We start from the raw sequence: 17561 nt of genomic DNA, 5'->3' as shown, positions 1-17561 counted from the left end.
TGTAAAGTAACAGATATTTAGAACTAGAAATGAAATCAGGGGTCATCTGGTTCACCTTCTTCTCTGAATACCGGAAACGGATGCCTAAAGGGAATGAATGACCCATAGAAGGAAAAGACCTGGAACTTTCCAACCAGGGATATGGGGTCACACAGACCTGGGTGTGAATCCCGGCTCTGCCACTCATAGCTGTGAGACTATGGCAAATTATTTAACTGTTCTGTATCTGTTTTCTAATCTGCAAAATGAAATTATACAGTACATTGATTTTCATAGTCATTAGGAGGCATAGAAGAGCTTGCAAATTAGTTAGCAAGGCATCTCGTATCTAGAAACCTTTTGACTAATATAACCGTGTTGTGTCTCAAGATCTTGAATGAGTTAGGAGTAAACTCTGAAAATAATCAAGATCTTTATAATATATAATAATCATAATTTCCTCTATCTTTATTGTTATTTCAGTTGAAATTATTATTCAGTTATTATTGATTCACATGAAGTTAGAAATAGGCAGAGAGAACATGTGAGCAGTGGATCCTGTTTCTTCTAATGGCAAAATTTTGAAAAACTATTATACAAGATCAGTTAATAATTTGATGTTATGAACAAAAATATTTGTATTGGTGTTACTGTCTATTAAAACATCAGAAATTATGCTTTAGCCTACCTGTCCTTAAGCAACAAACAAAAATTAAGAAGCTTCCAAATCTCACCATTACTGACACAGAAGTATGGATAGCATGCCTTTTAATTCTCTCCTTTTAAAATATAATTAATTTGACATGATGTGGTTTGAGTATCTGGTAGGAGGATCAGATGAATGGGTCTAGGGTGGCCCTGGCTTTGCTGTGACTTGATGACCTTGGCCAAAGCATTTAACTTTTACATTCTAGAGTTAATTATAAATTGGGACAACCCTTCCCTGGCTAATTCATGGTAATGTTCCAGATGAATTCATAGCCTGTGTATCTGTCTATCCCCTGCCTGCTTTCTTGATGTACCGTTTGTGTTTTCCTTGTGCTCTCTTTGCCCGGCCATCAGAGTTTTGTCAGTTTTTTGAGCACACCATACTCTGTCTCATTTCTGCACATTTTCTAATGCTCAACCTCCACCTCATTTTCTTCTGGCCCTGCCTCCTAATCTCTACACATGCTTACCCTTTCTCTTTCTCTTCCTCTTCTTTCCCTTTTCTTTCTCTTTCTTCCTCCCACCCTACCCTAACTCCTACTTATTTCCCAAATCACAGCTTTAGCAGAGTCTGCAGGGGAAGCTCTCCATAACCCCAGACTGGGTTAGTCTCCATGTTGCATGTGCCCTTAGCATCCTACACCCGCACTTGGCAGCACTTTATCTAATGCCTGTTTCACCAGTATTTGCAGTAAGGGCAGGGAAAAGATTGGGGGTTCACCACTTTATCATACTTTTTATTACAGTGCCTTCCCAGGATGGGTGCCTGATAAATATCAGTGAAATGAGTGAATGAATAAACTGAATAAATACATGCTAGCTTTCTGGAAGGAAATACCATGCAGATAGGGTGGAATTGTGGGTGGTATTTCTGTTTAGTATGTGAGTCATGTAGATTTAAATCTTTGAAATGGTTAAAAATATATCTTTTTTTATTAAGTCATTTGTACATAGATCATAAATACATTTAGGCCATTATGGGATTCAATGTGTTGATTATTTGTACAAATTGGAGTGCTTACATCCTACTAATCAACATAGCCTTCACCTCATTTACCCAATTACAGCATTAAGATATTTGTGTTCTACACCTGATAGATCCAACTTGTACTTGCAATATGCTCCATAGGTGTGGTCCCCCTATTAACCCTCCCTCTTTTAACCCACCCCTCTCCCCTCCCCTCCCCTCTCCCTTCCCTCTCCCTTCCCTTCCCTCCTTCATCCTAGGCTATAGTTGTGTTTCATTTTTCATATGCAAGTGTGAGTGATTCTAAATTGGTTTCACAGTAGTACTGAGTACATTGGATTTTTTTTTTTCCATTCCTGAGATACTTCACCAAGAAGAATATTTTCCAGCTCCATCCATGTAAACATAAAAGGAAAAGTCTCCATTTTATTTTTAGTGCTGCTGGTGGTTTGGTTTTCTTTATTTTTTCCCCTTTTGTTTTCATGTCACCATCACTGTGTAATTACGTCTTGCAAAATACCTTAGAAGGTGACTAAGATGAATTTTAAAAAGGAAGACAAGTCTAAAATAGAGATGAATGTTTACCCTGGTGCATGAAAGCCTTGAAGTATGAACGTGACCTCTCACCAGCCCTCAGTAAGCCTCATGTTATCTTGGTATGGGGACAAGTTGCTACTTCTTCTATTGCCTCAGGGGATGGGGAAAAAAATCCCCCTTTTTAAGCCAGTTGAGGTTGTATGTGTTGCGTGCAGGTGAATGCCAAATGAGAGACCCTACCTCCAAATATGTGGCTGAGATAAAAAAAAAAAAGTGTGAAATTGTACCCTCTGTTTTACGGTCTTGTAGTGACTTACAAACATTTCTTCTGACTTTAATTTTTTTATCTATAACAGTGGGGCTCTCATGTGCTTTTCCCCTTGTACAATAAGATCTATACACATTCCCTGTTGGGGGACTAGCCTTCCTTTATCCCATTGTCCCTAGAACCAGCTCTCTTCCTCCCCACCCCCCAAACCCTTCCATTAGGAGGAAAGAGCAGGGAAGGGCTGTTCTGGTTTTATTCTGTCACTAAGATGCATTTTGACCTTGAGGAGTCCATGTCAGGGGATCCTAGTTCCTAGGATTGGTTTATCACCAGAATCATCAGGAAAACTCTTTTTAAACATGCAGATTCAGAATTCTATGCCTTACTCTGGGTGAGACCTGAAAATCAAGTTTTTTTTTTTTTTTTTTTTTTGGTGATCCTAATAGACAACTAAGTTTGTTTTATTTTAGATTAATACGAGGATACAAATGATTAAGTTACAGTGTGTGCATCTAATAGACAACTAAGTTTAGACACTGCTGTCTGGGAGTCTCAAATGCTTGAAAACCTTTGTGTCTCATTGGTGTCTTTGGGCTCAAGTCCCAACCCATGAGCATGGTCCCCTGTGGTCTCGCTTCTCCTGGAACACAGCTCTGGCTTCATTTCTGCTCACAACCCTGTCACGCCCTTCCCAGATGCTTGTACTTCATAAATGCACCATAGTTTTTTTTTTTTTTGTTTGTTTTTTGTGTGTAGTTTTTGGCCGGGGCTGGGTTTGAACCCACCACCTCTGGCATATGAGGCCAGCGCCCTACTCCTTTGTGCCACAGGTGCCACCACCATAGATTTCTTAACTTTGGGGTGTGATGGAGAGTGGTTTGCCTCATCCAGGCCCCGGGTGATGCCCACTTGTCTTTTGGGCTCTCACCTCCTCTGGCCCTTGTCTTGGCTCCCTTTGCCTGGGTTCTTCTCTTCCACAGTCATCACATCGTGTTGATTTGCCCTGCTCACGGGGGGTGCTAAAGGAACAGTTATGGACTGAATGGGCAACTCACTTGCTTTTGTTATCTTCCCTGCTGGATTGGGAGTGCCTTAAAACAGGACTGGCTTCTTTAATATCATCAGAAAAATGCAAAACAAAACCACCCTGAGATATCACCTAATCCCAGTGGGAATGGCCCATATCACAAAGTCTCAAAGCTGCATGTACTGGTGTGGATGTGGAGAGAAGGGAACACTTTTACACTGCTGGTGGGACTGCAAACTAATACAATCTCTTCGGAAGGAAGTATGGAGAATCCTCAAAGAACTCAAATTAGACCTTCCATTTGACTATACAATCCCATTACTGGGCATCTACCCAGAAGAAAAAAAAATCATTTTATCATAAGGACATTTGCACTAGACTATTTATTACAGCTCAATTTATAATTGCCAAAATGTGGAAACAGCCTAAATGCCCACCAACCCAGGAATGGATTAACAAGCTGTGGTATATGTATACCATGGAATACTATTCAGCCAATAAAAAGATGGAGACTTTACATCTTTTGTATTAACCTGAATGAAGGTGAAACACATTCCTTGTAGTAAAGCATCCCAAGAATGGAGAAGCAAGAATCCAATGTACTTGATTCTAATAAGAAGTTAGCAGATGAGCTAATACAAGATGGGGGGTAGGGAAATGGGGGAGTGGAGAGGGAGGAAGTTGTGGGGGTTAGGCTGTTTGTCACACCTCTTGGGGGTGGAACATAATCATAAGAGGGACTTTACTTAACAAATGCAATCAGTGTAACCTAATTCTTTGTACTCTCAAAGAATTCCCACCCCACCCCCCAAATTGCATCTTTTCCACTTTGTAACTGTAGCGCGCATATTGCTACATGGAGAGCCCTCAACAGATTCTAGTTAAATGAACGAACATGTGAATTAATAACTGATATTGAAAATAATTGTGTGCTCTGGGTAGAAAGATCCTACAGTAGTTGAGAGTGTTCTGAGCCCGTTACAAGAGAAACATATTTTACTAGTATATTAACAGTAATTGAAACTATTAGAAAAACAGAAACATGCCTATTAATTGTTCTGTATATATTTTTTCAAGTGTTTTAGTTTGTTTTTACATGGGTAATATACCATCGTGTGTTACAAATTCTAAAGGTACAAGATCATACGCAGGGAATGTTTCCTCCCTGCCCCAGTCCCCAGTTACCAATTTCGTTATCTCAGAGGCAATTGGTGTTTCACTTTTACACCATTTAAAAGACAAATGGTAACACAGGCTGCACACTGTTCTACTTTTTTTGCTTTCTTATTGGTTTTTCTTGGGCAAACATCGTATGTTAATGAGTACACACAGAACTTCTTTTATTCTCTGTTTACAGCATCAAAGTGTTTTACTCGGTGGCTGCGTCCTAATTCTACTAGTCCCTTAGACTTTCACGTTGCTATTTCAGACTCTGTAGCCATGAATTCATTTCCTCATCCATGTCATTTTGCACGTCATATGTATATGTAGAAAAATTTCTAGAACTGTTTTCTAGAACTATACTCCCTGGTTCATTGGTTACATACCTTGTAATATTGCTGAATCACCAAAAATAGGGATAATATCAATTATCCTGTTAAATATCATTACAGACCACAAATATCTGGGATCTCGTGGGCTCTGCCATCGAGCTCTTGGGCTCTCAGGCTCTGCCGTATGTCAGTCATATACATCTTGGGTCGACTGGAGCTTTGGAAGCTACCTCTAAGTTCCTACTGGTTTTTAGAATGTTAGTGTTTATAGATTAAATTCATCATTTATTTGGGGATATTTAATTAAATACAATAACTAATGAAATCTAAATATTTTCTCATTGCAGTTTCATTGGTATTTCTGCCATGATCCTCGGAAAGGGGACTTTGGTGATATATGGTTAAAGTAAGGAACTTGAAAATGGTAGAAAGTAACAGCAAAGGTGACCATTGACTAAAATAATTAAAAAATTGACCTAGATGGATCTGGTTTTTCCTTGTTTGCATATCATCATCGTGCCTACTGAAGAGAATCATTCTCCTTGCTCTGCTCTTTCTGTTTTGATAAGGGGTTATGATAACAGGTGACACCTCCTGATAGAATCGCCTAAGTTCTGGTACCAGGCTAACCATATTTTCTTTCTTTGCGGTCTGGATCTTTGTTTGGGGACTATCCATTTTTCCCTCAAGTGACTTGCCTGGCATCAGAAAATGATATATTCCTCATATCTAAATATCAGGCATAAATTTTACCTGAAAAATCTACCAGAATGATTGATATTCATTGTAACTAATCATTTAAACTGACAGAAGGTAGAATTTTGAATGCCATATTTTAAATGTGTATTTCTTAAAAAATAAGACTGATTTCCTCTGGGACTTTTTTTGATTGTTGATAAAAATTAAGGAAATTCAGACAAATATTTTTAAAAGGAAAGAAAATATCTCTAATTGTATCATCAATATGCAGAAATTATTGGTATTTGGTATATTTTCTTTGACCTTTTGACATAGATTTTTTTTTTCCACAAACTCGAAAGCTTAATTGTGTAATCCTATAGGTTTTCAACTGTCATAATGTTATACATTTCCCTAGGTTGTTAAAAAAAAATTAGGGGAGGCGCCTGTGGCTCGGTGAGTAGGGCACTGGCCCCATGTACTGAGGGTGGCGAGTTCAAACCCTGTCCCAGCCAAACTGCAACAACAACAACAAAAAAATTTTTAGATAATTTTAATGGAGTATTAGTGCATATGTTATGTATACAACATTTATTTAGCCATTATTCTATTATGGGATAGGTTTCTAATTTTTAGCGCCTATAAAATATGTTATAGCTAATAACATTTTCTGTTACTATAAGTCTGCATTTATGACTACTTTGCTATGTATATTGAAGTGGAAATACCAGATCAAAGGGTATAATTATTTTTTAAACTCTTCATACAAGATGTCAAAATGCTTCCAGCAAGACTCTACTAACAAATATCTTGATCATCAATTTATGGAATTGCCCTATCACTATTTTCTTTCAACACTGTCATTTTTTAAAATGATGAACAATTGTATCTTCATGCTTAAATTTTTAACTTTATTATTAGTGAAATAGAGCATTTAAAAAGTTTGTTACTCACTTTCCCTTCCCTTTCCTTCCCTATTAAAAAGCTATCCTTGCCTGTCTTTTTATATTTCTATTTTTAGGAGACATTACTTTCCCTCAGAGATTTTAATGCTTTTTCTATAATATAGATAAGCTCTATTTTGGTGCAATTTCAATTTGTTTGCTTTCTGATTTTTTCAAACGAGGCGAGCTCAAGAATTTTTTCAGATCAAATCTGCTGATCTTTTCTCAGTGAATTCTTTCTTTGCTCTTGTGTTTAGAAGCCCTTTCCACAACTACTCATCTATGTTTTCTCCTCTGTATTGTAATAATTTCGTGAAAGAATTAAAAGTTCCTGAAGACATAATTCTGTGACCTGTTAGGTGGTGGTAAACGAAGAAGCAAAGTAAATGAGGTGGGAGGGGTGCGCGAAGTGCACCTGGGTTGGAAGGCCGCGCGGATCAGAGCACACCTGACAGGGAGGCAGCAGCCAAGCCAATGTGATGTTCTGAGCAGAGGGATCCCAAGTGCAAAGGTCCTTAATGGGAGTCTACTCAGCACACTCCTGGACTATTAAGGGGGCAGTGTGTGTGGAGCAGAATGAGGTCCGACAGGGAATGGGCTGGGACCGGGAGCATTCCAGCTCTCATAAATCATTTAGGGTACTTTCCTCTTAATGACATGAGAGCCATTGAATGGACTTAAATAGAGGAGTGACCCGACATGGCTTGCTTTTTAAAAGCATTGCGTAGCTGCTTGTTAAAGCATAGATAGCTAAAGGGAAGTGTCCAGGCAGACATCCTAAGGTGGGAGCAATGTGTGTGGGAGGAGCAGTTCAGGCCATGTGGCTGGAAGACTGGAGAGAGGAAAATGGAGCTGAGGTCGGATATGGGAGGTGGGTGGCAGAGCTTTGGGGAAGTAAGAGTCTTTCAGTTTCTTCATTTCATATTGTTGAGCTAGTTTCTTTACTCCTGCTTAGATTAATTTTACTAGTTTATAGTTTATCAGATTGTTGATTTCCATGTCCGGTTGGTTCAGTATTCACCTGTGTTTCATTTTCTCTTGGAAGTTTTCATCCATCTGCGTCCATCACATGTAACCTTTTGAAATTTTGTGCTTTCTTATAAACATGCTAACATCTGTATTTAATCTGTTAAAATATATTTCAAATCAATAAGAAAAGGATGGATGTATCAAGCCCTCCTTTAGAGGTTGAATCTGGGGTTTTACTTTTCTCACCTTACAGGAAGTCTTGAGGAATGCAATTCAGGGCTGGTTCAGCAGAAAGGCGTCAAAGGATAACAGGCTCCTTTTACTGTCCTAAACATGTGTGTGGTTGTCAGCCTTATGTGGACAAAACTGCTACCCTTCTCCAGACATCAAGTTCTACATTCCAGGCAGGAGGAAGGAGGAAAAAAGAAAAGACAACCAAGACTGTTCTTTTTAGCTGGAAAACAAATAATTTTTCTGGAACATCCTGTACTAGGCTGCTGATTATTTCAAGGCCAGAACTGGGTCCTACTGTTCCTAGCTTCAGGAAAATTAAGGAAGCAGGTGTTTTGAACTGGGGACATTGTTGTCTTGAACACCATGTGTACTTTCTTACTAAGGAAGCAGGAACTAACGGTGTCTGTCATAATGGATAGCCAATGCAAAAATGGGTGCAAATAAGTCTCAAAAGAAAAAATATACATGTTCTAGACAATATGTAAATAAAATTACAAAATCTTTAATATTCCAAAATGCAAACTAAAACAATTAGTTACCAATTTCATCTTATCATGTTGGCAATTTAAATAAAAGTGATAGCACTCGTAGTTAGTGAGCTTAAAGTGAAACGGTATTGTTTTATACTACAGAGGGATTATAACTTGCTGTAACCATTCCAGTAGCAATTTAATAATTCATGTAGTGTGTGTGTAAGTGCATCTTACTGAGGGTTTGTTTGCATTTCCCTGACGACAGTGACGTTGGGTGCCTTTCCATAGGTTTATGTGACCATTTGAATTTCCTCTTTGGTGAGTTACCTGTTGAAGTCTCTTGCCCATTTTTCTGCTTATAGTCTTTTTCTTATCAACATAAAAAAGTTATTTGTGTTTTCTGGATATAAGCCATTTGTCTGGGATATGTGTTCTAAACATCTCCCTGCCCGTGTAGCTTGCTATTTCAGTGTTCTCACAATTTTCTTTTGTGAACAGAAGTGCTTCATTTTAATGTCGAATTTACCGGCCTTTTCTTAAATTGTTAGTAAATTGTGTTGTTCTGGTTAAGAAATCTTTTCTTACCCAGAGTTCATGAAGCTGTTTTCTAATCGGATGTTATAGAGATTTGCTGTTTTTACCTTCATTATTTAGAGGTAAAGCACATCTATGAAAAAGACTGTTTGCTCCCAATTAGTCACTTTACTTTTGCTATAGTTGGAATGCCTTTCTAGGCCTTGGTTTCCTTTTGAGCTCTTCCTTCGACTCCATGGGTTTGTCAATCAGTGTACCGTCCCACTCTCATTATTACTACTGTAGTTTAAAATAATTTTTATTTTAAGTCTTGATACCTAAGATTTAGTAAGTTCTTCCTCACATTTTTCCTCTGTTAATTCAGAATCTATAAAAATCCTGCATTCACCTTTAGTCTAGAAGTTACAGCATACCTCCTTGAACTGTTAAATTCTAACATCCACTGGAGTACATGTAAATGTTTTACATGTGTACTTATCCAAGGCCAAAGATGGCATCTCTCTACACAAGGCTCTAAATACTGTTTCACTATAATCTTCCCCCTCTTATGTATAATATTAAGGTCGTTCAATATTTTACTCATACCTGCTTTCTGATCATCCCAAGATTAACCATCATAGCATGATAACCATATTATAATTATTATGTTAATAATTAATGATATTAACTATTGCTTTGGTAGTCAATAGTTTGTGTGTAGTCAATAGTTTTAGGTAACCAATAGGATTACCCATTTATTTATTTAATTTTTTGCATTTTACACATTCCTTCTGGATTCTGTTTGGCTCCCTATAAGGAGTATTTTTATGGATAGCTCTGAGCGATGAAAGTCTTTCTGTCTTTTTTTGTTGCAAATACCATAGATTTACTTCATTTGTGAGTGAGTGTTGCAAAGTATAGAATTTTCAAGTGACAGTTACTTTCCTTTGGTTCTTAGAAGATGCCTTCTCAGAAGTTCCGAGGAATTTTTTTCATGACTCTCTGGCATCTTCTGTAGCTGATGAGAGTCTGTCCACCTAATTCTGGTTTTCTTGTTGGTAGTTTTTGTTTCCCCCATTTGCTTTAGCTACTTCCTCTTTTCTTTGAAGGAGTGAAGTTTTAGTTGTTGTGCTAGCTGTGCTTAGATTTAGAAGTACTAGAGACCTGTCTCTTCTTTCAATTGTGGAAAATGTTCACTTATTATGTTTCCTTTTTTTTTTTTTTTTTACTTTGAAACAGAATCTCACTCTGTTGCCTTGGGTAGAATGCCATGGCATCATCAGTCACAGCAACCTCAAATTCAAGCGATCCTGTTGCCTCAGCCTCCAGAGTAGCTGGGACTACAGATGCCCATTACAACACCTGACTAATTTTCCTGTTTTTGGTAGAGATGGCATCTCACTCTTGCTCAGCTAGTCTTAAACTCCTCCTGCTTTAGTCTCCCAGAGTGCTAGGATTACAGATAAGAGCCACCAGTCATTGTTTTGAATATTTTTCTCCCCCATTCTCTCCTCGTTTATTTCAGAACTTCTATATACACAGGTATGAGTGTTTTATGCCTCACATTTCTTACTGAATTTATCTCTTCACTTCCCTGTGCTGCATTCTGCGTGATTTCCTCAGCTCTGTCATCTGCCTTATTAACCCTCTCTTTAGTTAATTTCTTTTTGGTTCCTTTTCAAAGAAACCTTTTGTTCCCATAGAATTGTGTCCTAGCCCTTTTCCTCATGCAGTGTATTTATTTTATAGTCTCTCTTAGATTTTTCCATTTCTTCAGTTCTCAGGGTGCAAATTACTGTCTTTATTTTTATCTGCCTAATCTTCCTCATCATGTTCCATTTCCTTCCCTCCATCATGTTCCTCTCCTGCAGCAATTCTTTTTTTTTTTTTTTTTTTTTTTTTATTGTTGGGGATTCATTGAGGGTACAATAATCCAGGTTACACTGATTGCATTTGTTAGGTAAAGTTCCTCTTGCAATCATGTCTTGCCCCCAGAAGGTGTGGCACGCACCAAGTTCTGGGTGTTGATAGTGCCTCCGTAGGGAGGGGGCTTGGTGGGTCACGCCTTGTGCATGGAGCTTTTGAGCACCAGTTCACGTTTGCTTCTAACTGACCTAGATCTTGAACTGGTTTCCATTTTAATTCCTCAGCTCAGGATTCACATTCCATGCAAACATGAATTTGAATTTTATACCCACCCAGGATCAAGCCTCAGGTTTGGATTTCTAACAAGCAGCTTCTTTCTCCCTCCCACAAGGCATCCAGTAATCACGATTCCTTGCTTCTTCCTTGGGGATGGGGCAGAGTTTATGTAGTGTCCTTTCCATGGCCTGGGTGGCTTTTTGAGGTCCTTGGCTTCCTTCAGGGAGACTTTATACCAGCTCCCACTTCACGTGGTTCCTAGTACCTTTCTTTTATCTCCTCCCAGGCTTTATGTCCACGCCACCAGGCTCTCATGCTGTCATCTGAAACCCATTTGGACCTCAAGTGTATAAGTTCCTGCTTCCTGATCAGGAATGGAGTGCTCCTTTTGTCTCCGCAGCTGGGATATTCCGTTTCTTATTTTCCAGCTTGGCTCCGCTTTACTTCCTTGCTACAATTGCGTGAATCATTTCTCCGTGGTAGGAATGTCAGCTTGGTTCCTCACATCCTTTTCCCTCCCCTTTATTCCTGTTGTTATCTTCAGTAACTTCTGTTTTTTTGTCTTTAGCTTTTATTATTATTTACTAAAACAACTTTGTACTAACATTTGAGGAGGTTTATAAAAAATAGAAAAACTTCGCTCATCGCCCCATAATTGGGCAGTGTGGTCAGTTTTTACTCTCTAGATAGCCTTTGGATCTGTCTTCATGCAATCATGCCATGTATTTAATTTCTAACTTTCTTCTGGTTTATATTTTTCCTGTATTTGTAAGTGATCTTCAAATAACTACTTTTAATGGCTCTTTAATAGCCTCTTGTATTGGTGGACTCTAACGAGCTTAAGAAGCTTCTTTTTTCCTGTTTTTCATTGTTATAAATAATTTTTCCCAGAATATTTTTGCATTGATCGCTTTTTACATTATTTTCTATGGCTAAATTCTCAGGAGGGAAAATGTTAAATTAAAATTTCTCATTTAGGCATTGCCAATTCAACCTTTGAATAGTTTTTCTCATTTTATAGTGACAGGAATACATACCCATGCTATGTACCAACAAAAATGTTACACCTACTGTGTGAGAAGCTCTGTGCATTCTGAATATAGTGACAGAGAAGCCATTTCAAGTTTCAGGCAGCCTGTAGTGAAGTCGAGGATAGACACACATTAACAACTTTTATAATATTAGGGTGGGTAGAACAAGTGCTGCAACCAAATCCAATCAAAGGAGGAAATTAACCGAAGCGCTTGTATTGCAGCCAGTTCAGGAAGGAGTGGAATTTCCCTGGGCGAGCAGAGGCTGGACCACATTCCATAGTGGGAGAATGGAATGGACAAAGAGCCAGAGGCATAAAAAAAAATCTGCGGTGCATCTGGAGAATATTGAAATTTACGGTGTGACTGGAACAATGGGTGAGAGAAATCAGCAGGTGGGGAATGAAGTCGAAGGCATACTGTTTGATTACAGAGAACTTGGAATACTTTGCCAAGGGATTTTCGATGTGCTCAGCCAGAGTTTTTCTTTCTGCCTCTCATTGCAATTGTTGGTTTTAGAAAAACATGCATTGTGGATTTGTGGTACCTTCTGGTTGGCAGAACTAGCCAGTCCCCTATTTTAGAGATGAGAAAAACGAGTGTTATAGAAGCTAAGGAATGTTTCCAAGCTTATACTGATACCTAGGAGGATATCTGAAGGTAAACTTGCTCCCTCTTTTAGGAAGTTGTTTGTTGAGCATCTGTTCATGGCTCGATGCTAAGCACTGGGAGAACAGAAGGGGAATGAAATACAGAGCCAGCTCTTATAGCCAACTGGGGAAAACAGACAACTCAACAATTATAAAACCATGGGGTAAGAACAATGACAGGGTAGAGGGTTCTCTGAGAACCAGAAGGGAACCTTTTTCAGCTTGGTGAGGGGAGGGGAAAGTAAAAGTTGATGGCGATATTGAATCATAAAGCATGGGCAGGAGGACATTTTCCAGGTACACCAAGACCTTGATGAGCGATGGAAGTGGTAACATGAACAAAGGCAGAGGAAACAGCACAGTGAGCAGGAAACCAAAGCGGCTTCATACTGTAGGGAAACCACCCGTGAGGCAGAGTGGCAGGCTCTGGGGGAGGGGCAGGTTGATTTTCCTATGGAAAGCGGTAAGGGCTTGATCTTTTAGGGCAGCAAAGGACTTTAAAATATTTAAGAGGGAAACTTGGCAAGACATTCCCATTGCTTGGATGTAGGGAAAGGATGAGGGGGAGAGGGGAGCTAAATGGGATTCTCAGGTAGACTTATCCTTTCTTCTTTCGTTAGTTGAGTTCAGCAAGATCTAAGGTGGCGCTGGTTTTGTTTCTGTACGAGCAGTGCCATGGGGCATCATGTGGCAGTGGAGAAACCCTCATTGTGCATATGGAGGCTCAAGTGCGTCTGAAACACCTGAGAGGACCTCCAGGCATAGTTGAAGTTCTGCCACAGGACAGGCCTGTTGTCAAATTTTCCATAGTTCTTCATTGCTAGGAAGCCTGAAGATGTAGGCAGTTGCCTTGAACAAAGTTCAGAAAACCTTCTTAAATGGCCAACGTGCAAAGCAGAATTAGAAGTTTTTATGGATGGTAGATCTCATCAGTGCAGAATAATGTCAATATTATGATAATAAGTAGTATTTATGAGTCAGGCACTCCATGTTTTTCTACATATGATGCAAAGTTCTTGGCATTCATGATATTACTTCATCCTTACAAGCCTTACTTGAGGAAACAAAGACATGGAGAACCAAGTTACTTGCCCAAGGTCATTAACTCATGCAAATGCTGAGCCCTGCCAGCTCCAGCACCCTCACTCACAACTGGCCGTATTGCCTCATCGTGAAGCTGATAGGCAGACAGGTGAGGTGCCCCCTTGAGATTTTCTGGGTTCAGGTATCAAAATGATGACATCATTGAGCCATCCATATGCAATGAGAGGTGAGTCCCCTGCACCAGCTGTGTTTGAGGAGCGGTGGGATATGGGATGAAAGTAGTTAGATTACTTCTGAAGCCCTTTGAGATTGCAAATGCCTTGCAACCTCCTTAAATCACAACTATAAAATAACCCATGTCATTGACTTTCTTCTGAAAGACTTTTCTTACTAAGTTCATGGGAAAAGACAAAATCAAGTCAATTAAAGATAATATTGAAGGCCCTCCTTTGAAATTTAAACTATTAGGAAATGAAAATGAGATTTGACCATCTCTTAGTTCTTGAGCAAGCACATATGTCTGAAAACATAACTTCTGTCACTGGTAACAGGAGATTTGAAATGGAGGACTTCAGGGGTTGGGAGAGCATTTTTTTTTTTTAGCCAGGGTGGTAAATTCCTGTATGAATAACATAGTCATGAGTTGCTTGACAACAGGGATATAGTCAGAGAATGTGTTGGTAGGTGGTTTTGTCATTGTGTGAACATTGTAGAGTGCTCTCACACAAACCTAGATTTTTAACAGTCTACTACTATACCAATGCTATGTGGTATAGCCCATTGCTCTTAAGCTACTGACCTGTACAACATGTTCCTATATCAAATATTGTAGTCAACTGTAGCACAGTAGTGAGCATTTGTATATCTAAATATAGAAATGGAAAAGTAAAAATATAGTATTACAATCTTATGGGATCACTGTCAGATCTGGGGCCTGCCATTGACAAAAATGTCATTACACAGCATAGAACTATATATTTGATAAAACTATAGACCTCATACTAGATAGAGAAGACTGGCATTATCTATATATGTACATGGATGCGGTTTGTATAACCTTTACTTAAATATCTTTTGCTTCCTAGAAGCTCCAAATTCCTCTATAGTTTAAAAAATATCTCTCTAAATGTCTTCTGTTTGTTACAGATAATTTGCACATAAAAAGGCTTTTGCTTTGATTTTCTTTGCCTGGATCCCCGCTCTTAGACTTCTTACAAGGTTTAGGTTTCTGTCTCGTTACAGATCTGAAGTGAGTGTTTCAGGGTTTGGAGTCCATTCTCCCTCAGTTTCCTGTTTCTTGCCAGTAGCTTCATTGCAAAAACCACTCTCTGCCATCTGCCTTCCTTCCTTTTTCTATTTCCACCCCCATTTCCCTCATTTTCTAATTACTCCCAACAGCAGTGACTCAAACATACATTGGAAGCAAGATTCCCACAGTTGCAAATAGGGATAGGAACGTGTCATATGCCAGATTTTCACAAAAGATTCATTGTACATCTGGATTTTCATTTGCTGGGGGAAGGAAAGAAATACTCAGGGAAAGTCAAGTCTTAGGGCAAAAAAGCAACATAGTAAACATTCAGAATTCACGTTTTCCAACTTCCGTGTCTGTTGTATCTTTGTAATAGTCTTTAAGGTTATTCAGAAATTTGGTTCCCTCTCTTTTGGAGCTGTGGCACAATACAGCTCAGCTGTAGTAGAGTGAAACACTACAGGGCAGCACGGTACTGGCTCTTCCCCACTCCGCCTAACTCAGATATTGCCCTATGACTCATTTTGGCTAATTAAATGTGAGTAGCAAGGTCAGGTCCCTTCTGAGTAAAACTTTTAGGAGTACTTGCATACTTCATTGTAGTCTGTTTTTTTAACAGTAGATGCTGTATCAACTGGAGTCTGTAGGTGACAATGTGAACAGCCGCACAGCCCCTGCCCAGCAGATTCATAATGGCAGGTAACATGAGCAAGAAATAAATCAGTAAACCTTTGTTGTGTTAGGTTGCTGAGATTTGTGGAGTTGTTCAGCTGGCAGCACCTTGGCTATCGTGATTAATATACTGAAACACTCCTAGAATCATAAAAGTTCATAAAAAATGTACAACATACAAGTCCCCTAACAGCTCCTATACGTGAATCAAAGATAATCTGGAGACGTAAACATTTAAAGTGTTTTTAAAGCATTCTCTCTAAAAGCATGCATTTTTTCCTGGCACTTAACCAATCACATGACAGTTTTGTGTTTATAGATCTGCCACAGCTCTGGAGGCTCTGCAAGGCAGGGAGAATGTCCCGCTCTTTCTGAATCCTGCGTACCCAGCACTATGCGTGCCATTTAGGGAACACTTCATAATGTTACTTGGATTAGTGAAAAGGACCAAAAATATTGCCTGGCACAAAATAGGTGCCTGATAAATATTTGGTACAGGTGTTGACTATCTTAGAGCTGTCTGGAGGTGGATGTTCCATGGTGTTTGGTTCCTGGTGCCAAGAATGAGTGCTGGTGCCTGGCTGATGACAGAATGATCACAATCGTGTACATTTACTGCAGAACCAAAGCAAACACACTATAATGGGAATACATCTTGGAGAATGAGATAGGTCCCTCACTGTAAGTGGAGAAAAGACCCCGAAGTCTGAGCACACACGGTCTTTTGTAAGCTAACCAGTTTGTCCTGACTTTCCCCTGATAGGAGTGGCTGTTACCACCTTTGGAGTAATCGACAGGTTAGGATTACATAACAAACTTCTTAATATGCATGTAACTTCCCCCAACCTTCCCGAAGAACCCATGGGATTGAAATTTGCAATTTTAATTATATGATAATGAGGCCAATGAGGCCAGGTCAAGGTAAAGTTATTAGGGGCTCCTTACTGTGTGTTCTGTCTAGGGAACAGCCCTTAGTCTTGGTTTCTGCTCTCTGCCTCAGCCACTCTCCTTTGGTCTTCCGTCATATCAAGGGGAGACGCTAGGGGGCGCTGTAGTACGTCTCTTCCCAGGCCTCCATTCCTGCCCTACCTGTCAAGGAGAGATGCTTGGGGGGCCAAGAGGGCAAGTCTCCCCCTCCAGGTGCAGTAGCCCTGGAGGATGGGACAGCCCCATGTGCCAGAGACAGCAGTGGTGCTGCTGGAGCAAAGCTGCTGCCGCATTGAGGGGCCTGCCCAGTGTGAGGCATTAGGAGGTTGTACCCAGCCAGTCCAGCACCGTCCCGCAGCTGTACAAAGTACATTTCTGACATCTCACCTTTTTGGTAGCTCTTAGGCTGATATTTCAGGCCCAAAGAAGCAGTTTAATGTGGATTCAAAAGTTGTATCTTCCCTGCCCCCAGGGCCTTTAGAACCGTATTCAAAGAAGTCCCATTAGTGTAACTTTGGCAGAGTGTATATAAATGGGCTTCCAGTTGGACGCCGAGCTTGCATCTTGATCATTTTTCCACTGGGCATTATAATTAGGTGGAAATTCTGATGCTAAAGCTTGGCCAATGCACAGTTATTGATTCAAAGTTTATTACTTTACCAAGAATTGTAAAGAATTTTACTTGATTTAAAAAGTGCTTAATACATGTTATTTTGAGGTGTTGAGAAATTATCGACTTGGCTGCTTTGCATGCTCTCCTAGGCCCAACAAAACCTAGCTTCACTCCTGGGTCCCTCTAACCCCCATTTTATTTGTTTCTTTCCAGAAAGGATTTTGGGCATCTGGGGACACATATGTACGCAAGGTTGTTATCATCTAACCCCTGCTTGCTTGCTTCCTTCCTCCTAATTTAAATGTCCTACATAGAACATAATTTCTCAGTCTCCGTCCTTTGTCTAATTAGTTTCTTCAGTGCCCTAAAGGCTCTTCCCCAGATCCATTCATTCATTCTCAAGTATTTATTAATAGGCTACTTTGCATCAGACATTAATC

General features: G+C 39.6%; 1 protein-coding gene across 4 annotated transcripts in view; it reads left to right on the top strand.

Moving 5' to 3' along the window:
• ANO4 (anoctamin 4) overlaps positions 1–17561 on the top strand; it is a 393996-nt gene that overhangs the window by 143568 nt on the left and 232867 nt on the right. The gene's annotated exons all lie outside the window — the stretch shown is intronic.

This window comes from Nycticebus coucang, chromosome 3 (assembly GCF_027406575.1).
Source record: "Nycticebus coucang isolate mNycCou1 chromosome 3, mNycCou1.pri, whole genome shotgun sequence".
NCBI lineage: Eukaryota > Metazoa > Chordata > Mammalia > Primates > Lorisidae > Nycticebus > Nycticebus coucang.
Note: the sequence above shows the minus strand (reverse complement) of the source record. Positions and strands in the feature narration are given on the sequence as shown.